Source organism: Podarcis gaigeae, assembly GCF_964106915.1.
Source record: "Podarcis gaigeae genome assembly, chromosome: 17".
NCBI lineage: Eukaryota > Metazoa > Chordata > Lepidosauria > Squamata > Lacertidae > Podarcis > Podarcis gaigeae.
In genome coordinates, this window is record NC_139694.1 from 25,280,966 (window position 1) to 25,292,177 (window position 11,212).

The window sequence follows — 11,212 nt, forward strand, 5'->3', positions numbered from 1 at the left end:
ACAGATCGAAAGCTAAGAGAGGCTCAGCTGCCTCTCTTTTTTATCAAGACAAACCTCTCCAGTTTTCTTCTATGGTTGAGAGAAAGCGTTCTGATTTCTTGAGAGTCATAATTTGTGTATTCATGCCCAGCTTGGTCTACACATACAACACAATAGGATGGTAGAATGGATTGCAGACTTCAGGAAGGTAATCACTTTAATCTCCCCATGGATTTTTGTTTTGTTGTTGTTGCTTAGTCGTTTAGTCGTGTCCGACTCTTTGTGACCCTATGGACCAGAGCACGCCAGGCCCTCCTGTCTTCCACTGCCTCCCACAGTTTGGTCAAACTCATGTTAGTAGCTTCGAGAACACTGTCCAACCATCTCGTTCTCTGTCGTCCCCTTCTCCTTGTGCCCTCCATCTTTCCCAACATCTTTGTAGCTGTTAAGTGCCACCATATAAGCATAAAACTAGCACATCAAGGTGTGGGCCGGGTTGGAAACTTTTTTCCTGATCTGCTAGAGGCTGAGTAGGCTTATTATATTTTCACTAGCAGGAATGATTTTTTTTTTTTAATGCATTCAGAATGCCACACTTGCATATACCAGATTGGAGTGTTACAGTCTAGAAACTCAGGTTTCTGTCACCACTTTTTTGCTGGTGTGAGGCTCTGACCTCAGACAGAATGGGGGGGGGGGTGATATGAGAGAGAGAGAGAGAGAGAGAGAGAGAGAGAGAGAGAGAGAGAGAAGACCTGCCGGTATAGGGTGGTATACAAATTTAATAAATAAAAATAAAAGAGAAGGAGGATTTGAATAAGGATTATAGTGCTTGAAGAGAGGGGTTTAACCCAACCCCTTATACTATTTTCCTAGGGACACGGGTGGTGCTGTGGTCTAAACCTCTGAGCCTCTTGGGGTTGCCGATCGGATGGTTTGCAGTTCGAATTCCCACAACGGAGTGAGCTCCCGTTGCTCTGTCCCAGCTCCTGCCAACCTAGCAGTTCGAAAGCATGCCAGTGCAAGTAGATAAATAGGTACCACTGCGGTGGGAAGATAAATGGCATTTTCATGCACTCTGGTACTTGTCACGGTCCTCCATGCACCAGAAGTGGTTTAGTCCTGCTGGCCACGACCCGGAAAGCTGTCTGTGGACAAACACTGCCTCCCTCAGCCTGAAAGCAAGATGAGTGCCACAACCCCATAGTCGCCTTTGACTGGACTTAAGAATCCAGAAGGAAGGAAAAAGAAACTCATTTTTGCAAAGCCACACCCTTAAACATCTTGACGTGAAAGTTGACGGGGCTGGAAGGAGGTGCACACACAGGCTAGGACTTTTGGGTGCCTCCAATGAGGAGTTGAAAGCTCTTTTTAACCAAAATGGTAAGTGAAATCTTCGCCTGGGCATCAATATCAAGTCACAGGAGACACGAGAAGGAGAGGCGCCTCTGCTGTTTGCTCACTTTTCAGAATAAGACGGGCCCCTTCCAGGCATCATCGCCTCAGTGCAACTGATGGGCGCATGACTGAAAGATGAGCCTGTTGAAGTTTGAATAGATGGAGCCTGATAAAAACATGAGCACCAACATTTGCTACAACCCGGCCCATTCCGCAGGCAGCAGTAGCTGATTCCCTTGTGTTGTAAAGAATGAATTCTTTCCCAGTGATTCACCATACAGTATTTTAGTGGCATTTACATTACCAGTTTTTACATTAGTCCGTTTAACACTTGCCCATTGAAGGTGCTGGTGTTGCTCACGGAGAGGAGGCGGTGTACATGGGTGGCACTGTGGTCTAAACCACTGAGCCTCTTGGGCTTGCCGATCAGAAGGTTGGCGGTTCGAATCCACGTGACAGGGTGAGCTCCTGTTGCTCTGTTCCAGCTCCTGCCAACCTAGCAGTTTGAAAGCACGCTAGTGCAAGTAGATAAATAGGTACCACTGTGGCGGGAAGGTAAATGGTGTTTCTGTGCGCTCTGGTTTCTGTCATGGTGTTCTGTTGCTCCAAAGTGGTTTAGTCATACTGGCCACATGACCTGGAAAGCTGACTGCAGACAAACACCGGATCCCTCAGCCTTTGACTGGACTTAACTGTCCAGGAGTCCTTTTTACCTTTATCTTTACCTCCTCACTTGATGATCCAACAAATGCTTATTTGACTCTGACTGAAAGTATTGGATTTCATCAGAGAAAAGCAAGCAGAACTTTCCAACGGCTCCTTCTCCTCCTTCTCCCCTCCCAAAAAACTGATTCTGAGGGTCAAGGGACTCTCTTGCACAGTGTGGAATGGTTTTCAGCAGACCAGTGCAGAATGGGCAAATTTGAAGAATTTGGTGAGCCTGCCTTGCATTAGCAGAAGAGCCTTTTTAGCCACATGACCTGGAAAGCTGAAGATATAAAAAATAAATTTCAGGAGCCGCAGAAAGAGGGGGAAGGAAGTTTTGAAATGTCAAAATGATTGTAAAATTATGAAATGTATAAATTTGAAAAGCATAAATTTTATTATTATTTAAAAAAGTAAAACAAAAAGTTGATGAAAAGATACCTTAAAAAAAATCAGGGAGGAAATGTCTAGTCTACACCATTAGTGGGATTACTTTCCAAGTATCTGTTCCAATTATTCTTAGCTAAATCTAAAGGATTTAGATTTCATATAAAACTTGACAAGCAAAGCAATTGCTTATTTTTAGCACTACTTTGCTGCAATCCACAACTTTTTTTGTGTGAAATTGGTATGATATGGGGTATTATTTGACATTATTATCTATCTCAAATTGTGTGTGTGTGTGTTTCACTTCAAGCAAAGTATTTTTCTCCTCATTTTTATGTTAATTAAATTTCGCTCTCCCATAATCCCTGCCTCCCTTCCCCACACTTTCTCTGGGCAGCTTTCTCTCCCCCAAACCCTGCTGGGCCCAAAGGGCTATAACAAACTAGGAAGGCTTCACACCTGCCCAGAAACCCCAGGAGAAAAACAACCTACACACTTGGGCCTGACCTATGAGTAGCAGGGGTCAGCTGGGGAGAATGCGGCTAATTTTTAAACGAAGCCTAATGACAGGGCAAGGCAGCCTGCTGATGAGAAAAAAAACCTTCCCCGAGCTTTCGATAATGTGAACAACCCCCTAAGCTGAGAGCCCAACAAAGTCATCGCTTCCTACTTTTGACACTGACTGAATATGACAAAGGTCACCGGGTGGGGATGGGGGCAAGGATGAAAGAAGTGGCCTTAAAAAAACGGTGTCGCTGATGACAGGCTGAAAAGATACCCTTTGTCCACCATATCAACTCAATGACAACCAATTAGTTAGACTAAACCTGCTGGATTTTGCAGATGTAAGCAGGATCTAGGCTTCTCTCATTCACCGCTGGCTTTCCATAAAGATCCCTTCTCTGCTGAATCCCTCTTTGGTTCACTGATTATACGGTACCCAAGTCGCAGGAGTTACAGGTACCGATATACCAAAGGAGCAGAAAATATTTTTTATGTGTGGAACAACAGCCCAGAGCTGGAAAAAAAGACAAAATCCCTACCAGAGAAGAATGGCAAACCAAGCTGGTGGACTATGCTGAGATGGCAAAGCTGACTGGAAAACTCAGAAACCAAGAGGGTGAAAACTTCATAAAGGAATGGGGAAAATTCATAAGTTACCTTGAGGTTTACTAGCTTCATTTACGCACTGAATGTATATAGCCATCCCAAATGAGCTTGCATTTAAGGCAGAGGGCCTTCTTGGTATTGGCACCCGCCCTGTGGAATACTCTCCCATCAGATGTCAAGGAAATAAACAGCTATCTGACTTTTAGAAGACATCTGAAGGCAATCCTGTTTAGGGAAGTTTTAAACGTTTGATGTTTTACCGTGCTTTTAATATTCTGTTGGGAGCCGCCAAGATGATAGATTTTCATGAGGGCTTTTTAAAAAAAATGCAAACCTATGTGGAAACATGGAGAACTGAATTTAGGGCGTATCCTCACTTACCTTCCCTCTGCACTTTCCGGGCGTGGCCTGCGCTTTAAAGCTCTGTTTCTGAGTGTAACTGGAGCTTTCCCGACAAAAACTAAGTCTTTACTGCTAAACTGGAGCAAACAGCCATCCGTGGTAAACCCAAATTGCCGTCCTTTGTGCTTCAGCTTTAAAGAGCTGCTTTGTGTGTGGCAAAATGAGAAAAGAAGAAATGTTCAGACACAGAGCTTTAAAGTATGGATCTGGGCCTGGAAAGGGCAGAGCAAAATATAAGTGAGGATAAGCCCTTTTAGACTGGAATAATGAGCAATGCGGGAAAACCACATTTGAGAGAAAGACCCAACCCTAGCCTCATCCTCTTAGTTCATGGATCTCATGCAATAAACTCTTGGCGAAGGGTCATAAATAAAACCTATTGACCTTTAAGACATCCTAAAATCCAACATTTTTAACCTGAATTAAGATATCTCTGCAGTGCTGAGCCTTCATTTATGAGCACAGAAGGAGTAAAAGCTAAGTGCTGTTGTTGTGCAAGTGGAGCAACCATATAAGGCAAATAAATGTTTTCTTTTTTTTAAGTGCCATCTTGTGTGGGTTTGTGGGTGTGAGCAAATATACTCTTAACCTGAAAGGGGTTTTGCAGGGCTTTCAGATTTGTGCTACTTGTTAAAACATCAACTAGTGCAACATGGAAAAAGAAAACAAATCTGTGATTTGCCAAGTTCTTAATAGGAAAAAAAATCCAGGAAAAAATTTAAATACCGCACTGAAGAGTTATCAGGAAATACGAGCAAGTGAAATGCTTTTCATTTAATAAGTAACCTGTTTGAAAATACCATTTCATTATAGTCTTTACAGCCAGCAGTGAGAGACTGTAACAGTACTCCAACCAGACGAACAATGTTAGCAGAATTAAAATGCTAGAGTTACCCTTTTTTCCCTTATAGATTATTAGTTGCTGGGAAGGTATCACATTTTGTATTCATTGCTGGAACAATGTGGAACCATGACAAAACCCTTCTGAGCATACAAAGACAAGCATTTCTTGGCAGCGAGGTTTGCTTGCCTTTGCCCCCAGCTAAGCCAAAGGTTTTTATGTAGAGATACAAGCATAAAAACAAATCTCTGAGTATATCTTGGCAGCCTCACCTCATTCCTGGGGCAAATACAGCAGACATCTGCAAGCCAGGAAACAAGGAACAGCAACTCCTTACAAGAGAGGATTCCACAAGGAGGAGGAAGAGACTTAAGTCCAGGCCGCTTGGGAATTTCTAAGACGCAAGTCCACAAAATTATCACGTTTGGATGTTTTGTCTAAGAAGGCTCATGGTAATTTGGAGATGAGCAATGGTTTAAGTACTTGTCCATGACATCATTGGATGCAGCCCAATTACATTAAAATCATCTTATCAAGCGCAGCATCAGGGCCTTAGTAGCATGTCTGCTGGTCTGACATCTTTTGCACATTGCTCATGTGTTCATTTCTTTGCTGATAAATTCACTCTGTGGCCTAAACCACTGAGCCTCTTTGCCTTGCTGATCATAAGGTGGGTGGTTCAAAGTGCCACAACAAAGTGAGCTGCCGCTGCTCTGTCCCAGCTCCTGCCAACCTAGCATTTCGAAAGCACGCCAGTGCAAGTAGATAAATAGGTATCGCTGTGGCAGGAAGGTAAACAGCGTTTCCATGCGCTCTGGTTTCCATCATGGTGTCCCATTGTGCCAGAAGCGGTATAATCCTGCTGGCCACATGACCAGAAAGCTGTCTGCAGACAAATGCCGGCTCCCTTGGCCTAAAAGCGAGATGAGCGCAGCAGCTCCATAGCCTTTGACTGGACTTTACTATCCAGGGGTCCTTTATCTTTACTTTGTGGGTACCAGGCCCATAGCAGAACTGTCAAAAGTACCCGCCTGTCACAATTGGTCACTTTGTTTTAGCCCATGGTTTCTCTCAAAGGTCGTAGCAATGATGGTGAAGGCACCCAGAGTGGCTGGGCCAACCCAGTCAGATGGACAGGGTGTAAATTTTAGAATTAGTAGTAGTAATAGTAGTAGTATGGAATAGGGCATCCCTATTTTTCTTGGAGAAATGTTGGAGGGTATGAGATTGACATGGGGGAATACCCAGTGGCTGGTGTAAATTGGCTGATGACCAGCAGCTTTTGACCACTGTGCTATTTTCCTTAGAAGACAAGAAAGGCGAACCCAATGACCAAGTGCTTTAGAACTCTGAATCCCATCAGTCCCAGTCACATTGGGAGTTGTAGTCCAACAACCTCTGGGAGAAGCCACAGGTTTCCCACCCCTGTTAACATTGAACTGTGGGATCTGGCAGCAGGGTCCTGGTGCCACACACTCTAGGTCATGAGGGCAGTTTATATAATTCCCTCCAGACCATTTGGAGGCACTAAGTTAAAAGAAGAGAAGAGAAGAGAAGAGAAGAGAAGAGAAGAGAAGAGAAGAGAAGAGAACTATATATGAGCCTCTGAAGGACAGAAGATACCATGTGCGGCCCTAAGAGGATGTCCTGGGAACAGACACTCTGCTGTCTGTTTTAAGGGATCTTCCGGAAAGGATTGCATCAGGATGAGAATTGAAATCCCAGTTATGCTGGTTCACACCATCCCATATCATTTATTACAAATCCAAAATCCTTTTTGGGGGAGAATCCAATAGCCGGACATCCAAAACAATGCTTATTTTATTTAATAAAGTAAAAATGAGATTCTGTTGCCTCAAAAAAAAATGGACTGAAATGGAAATTTGTCTGGATGACATCTACCCAGCCATTCTGTGATGTGTGTGTTTTCTTTTTTTTTCTTTCTTTTTTTAAAAAAGACCTGCATAATCCTCTCCAATATGGCACACTCAGGATCCCTTATAACAGATGATTAGACATGCTGAAATTGAAGGGAATATTCATGGAATTTATTCCATATCATGTTTTCCTGCATACATTTTATAGTTCATGGGTAAAATCACAAAAAACACATTCACTTACTTCACAGCTGCTTTGATTAATGTGCTTGATGATCTATGGCTGTAAGTAGCTGTTCCCTCTTTTCAATAAATATACATTTCCCTGAGCAGTGTAAATAACTTTGGCATTTTTTTCGCATGAGATTTTTAATAACACACTGTGTAGGCACGATGACAAAATCTTTTAACAGCATTACACTTTTGGTTAATTTGTAACATTATGAAAACGCTTCTCAAAGAAGGGAGTCTGCTTGAAGAAAAACTCCCTTTCTATATTTGTTCAGTGCTAATCCACAGAAAAATCCACTGACAGAAGCCAGACAAAAGACAAATTACATGGCTGTTGAGTAGTTTATTTTTCCAGATGGTCAACCTTCCACTATAGTTCACGGCTGAATAAAAGTCTAACAAACACAGTTGAAAACAGGCCCTTGGCATGTCATCCAAGTCAATTTAATAAATAGGGGGAAAAAGCACAACCTGTGCTTCTTCTAAGCAAATTATCTGCAAGTTTGAAAAGCACTCCTGAATTGTACTGGAGTCGAATCACACCAGCAGGACAGCATATTTGGTCTGTTCTTAACAAAACCAACTTGTAAAAACTTCTATCTGTTTCACTTGTTCCTGTGATTTGGTTGTCTTATTTGTTGGCTCATGAAATATACGCTGGTTTTGTTTGCATAAAAAATAAATGTCATGTTGCTCCTGGTTCATTTGGTCGGCATTCTTGTCTGGGTTCTTCTTATTGCCTATTTTGAAACTTTTTAAATTCAAATGAGTTTTCTTTTTTTTTATTACAAGGTTTAGTAGGGTTGTGGAAAGGCTATGAATAGGTTGGTCCTTTCGGTGTCCAAACCAAGTGAGGGTTCTCCCTATTAGATTTATTTTTCCCCTTTTTCTTTTAGTGCAGTGAGCATTAACCATTATGAAAATCAAATAAGAAAACCAATTTCTGGCAGGGCAAGAAGCCTAGAATACAATTTAAGTTACTAACAGATGCCAAAGAAAGAGGCGGTTTTGCCCTGCCGGACTTGAAACTATACTATGAAGCGTCTTGTCTCTGTTGGTTAAGGGACTGGATAAAACTAAAAAACAACAAACTATTGGACCTAGAGGGTTTCGATAATAGATTTGGTTGGCACGCCTACTTATGGTTGGAGAAGAAGAAAACTCATAAGGGTTTTGATAATCATATTTTCAGGAGCTCCATATTAGAAATATGGGAGAGGTACAAAAATATACTGGAACCTAAAGTTCCACACTGGTTGTCACCATTAGAGATATTGAGTGTAAAGAAAATTAATATGAGAGGAAATTGGATAATTTATGGTGAGTTAGTAATGAAAGAGGGGGGGAAATGGAAAATGAAGCCATATGAACAAGTTAAAGAGTATGTGTATGATTGGTTGCATTATCTTCAGGTAAATGAAAGGTTCAAAATGGACCTCAAAGAGAGGGGATTTACAGAGAAAGAATCGAAATTTCAAACGGAGATAATTGATAATGATGTTAAGATATTGTAAAAAATGTACAAAATACTTTTGGAATGGCAAACAAAAATGAGGAGATAAAGTCGGTCATGATTCAATGGGCCAGAGATTTTGGTTATAATATACAATTGGATGATTGGGAAAAGGTATGGAATGATAATATGAAATTCACTGCATGTACGGCGTTAAAGGAAAATATTATGAAAATGGTTTACAGATGGTATATTACACCCGTAAAGTTAACAAAAATGTATAAAACATGTAATAAGTGTTGGAAATGTAAAGAAAAAGAAGGTTCATTTTTTCATATGTGGTGGGAATGTAAGAAGGTAAAGGGTTTCTGGGAAATGATATACAACGAATTGAAAAAGATGTTTAAATATACGTTTGTTAAAAAACCAGAAGCCTTTTTGTTAGGAATAACAGGAAGAGATATAAAAAGATGTGATTATAAACTGTTTCAATATGCAGTTACAGCGGCAAGAATACTAATGGCCCAAAAATGGAAACAAGAGGAACTACCGACCTTGACTGAGTGGAGAATGAAACTTATGGATTATGCAGAATTGGATAAAATGACTGGAAAAATTAGATATCAGAAAGATCACAAATTCATTGAGGACTGGGGAAAGTTTACGGAATATCTGAAAACTGTATGTGATGAACAGACAACGCTAGTGGGTTTTAAAGAGGCTTTGTGATAAACCAAGGTATATTGTAAGAAAGAAACTGAGATGGAAGGTTATTATCAAATCGGCAATACTACATAGAAAATGTGTAAAGATATGAAAAATGGATGATTGAAGGAGGTACTGGTGGAAGTTCAAAAACTGTAAATTGGTAAACATGGTTGTCAAAATTATTTGTTAAAGAAAAACTTTATATATATATATATATATATATATATATATATATATATATATATAAACCAATTTCTGCATTGAGAGCAATTCCCAAATTATTATTTTTTGTACATTGAGGTACATAAATGTAACAAGGTAAAGGTAAAGGACCCCTGGATAGTTAAGTCCAGTCAAAGGTGACTAAGGGGTTGCGGCTCTCATCTCGCTTCAGTCCAAGGGAGCCAGGGTTTGTCCTAACCCTAACCCAGTGTTTGTCCACAGACAGCTTTCCGGGTCATATGGCCAGCATGACTAAACCGCTTCTGGCACAATGGGACACAGTGATGAATGCCAGAGCCCATGGAAATGCTATTTTTGTGTATATATTTTTCTAGCCCCACATAACCTCAAATGGGACACCGATCCCTACATATTGATGTATTGTATTTAACTGAAATAAACCTATTTTTGAAGATTGGTCATATTGATATCACGGATGGTGCTGTGGGTTAAACTACAGAACCTATGACTTGCCGATCAGAAGGTCGGTGGTTTGATTTCCCACAACAGGGTGAGCTCCTGTTCCTTGGTCCCTGCTCCTGCCAACCTAGCGGTTCAAAAGCACGTCAAAGTGCAAGTAGATAAATAGATACCACTCCGGTGTAATTTCTGTGCGCTGTTCTGGTTTGCCAGAAGCAGCTTAGTCATGCTGGCCACATGACCCGGAAGCTGTACGCCGGCTCCCTCGGCCAATAAAGCAAGATGAGCACCGCAACCCCAGAGTTGGCCACAACTGGACCTAATGGTCAGGGATCCCTTTACCTTTACCATATTGATATCATTGTCTAACAAAAACAACCAAAACAACCCAAACATGTAGAGACAGGCTGTTCTCATATTCCAGGGATGTCCAACAGGTTGATCGTGATCTACTGGTAGAACTCCAGGAGGTTTTGGTAGATCACGGTCGAGCACTGGGTCTTTTTCCTTAGCGTTGGTAAAATCGAATCCGGCCCCACCCTCCATTGTTGCACGATCTGCAGAACGGAAGATGGAGCTTACTCAGTGAGGCTGGTTTTTCCCTCAGCAATGTGTTGATGAATCCCTAAAAAGGTGGGGGTAGATCACATGCAGATGACACAACCTTGATGGCAGAAAGTGAGGAGGAATTAAAGAACCTTTTATTGAGGGTGAAAGAGGAGAGTGCAAAATATGGTCTGAAGCTCAACATCAAAAAAACGAAGATCATGGCCACTGGTCCCATCACCTCCTGGCAAATAGAAGGGGAAGAAATGGAGGCAGTGAGAGATTTTACTTTCTTGGGCTCCATGATCACTGGATATTGTGACAGCAGCCACGAAATTAAAAGATGCCTGCTTCCTGGGAGAAAAGCAATGACAAACCTAGACAGCATCTTAAAAAGTAGAGACATCACCTTGCCAACAAAGGTCCGTATAGTAAAAGCTATGGTTTTCCCAGTAGTGTATGGAAGTGAGAGCTGGACCATAAAGAAGGCTGATTGCCAAAGAATTGATGCTTTTGAATTATGGTGCTGGGGGAGACTCTTGAGAGTCCCATGGACTGCAAGAAGATTAAACCTATCCATTCTTAAGAAAATCAGCCCTGAGTGCTCACTGGAAGGACAGATCGTGAAGCTGAGGCTCCAATTCTTCAGCCACCTCATGAGAAGAGAAGACTCCCTGGAAAAGACCCTGATGTTGGGAAAGATGGAGGGCACAAGGAGAAGGGAATGACAGAGGACGAGATGGCTGGATAGTGTTCTCGAAGCTACCAGCATGAGTTTGACCAAACTGCGGGAGGCAGTGGAAGACAGGAGTGCCTGGCGTGCTCCGGTCCATGGGGTCACGAAAAGTCGGACACGACTAAACGACTAAACAACAACAACAGATCACTGCGAGTTTTTAACTCTGTAAGTAGATGACAGTCTCTTGGGAGTTG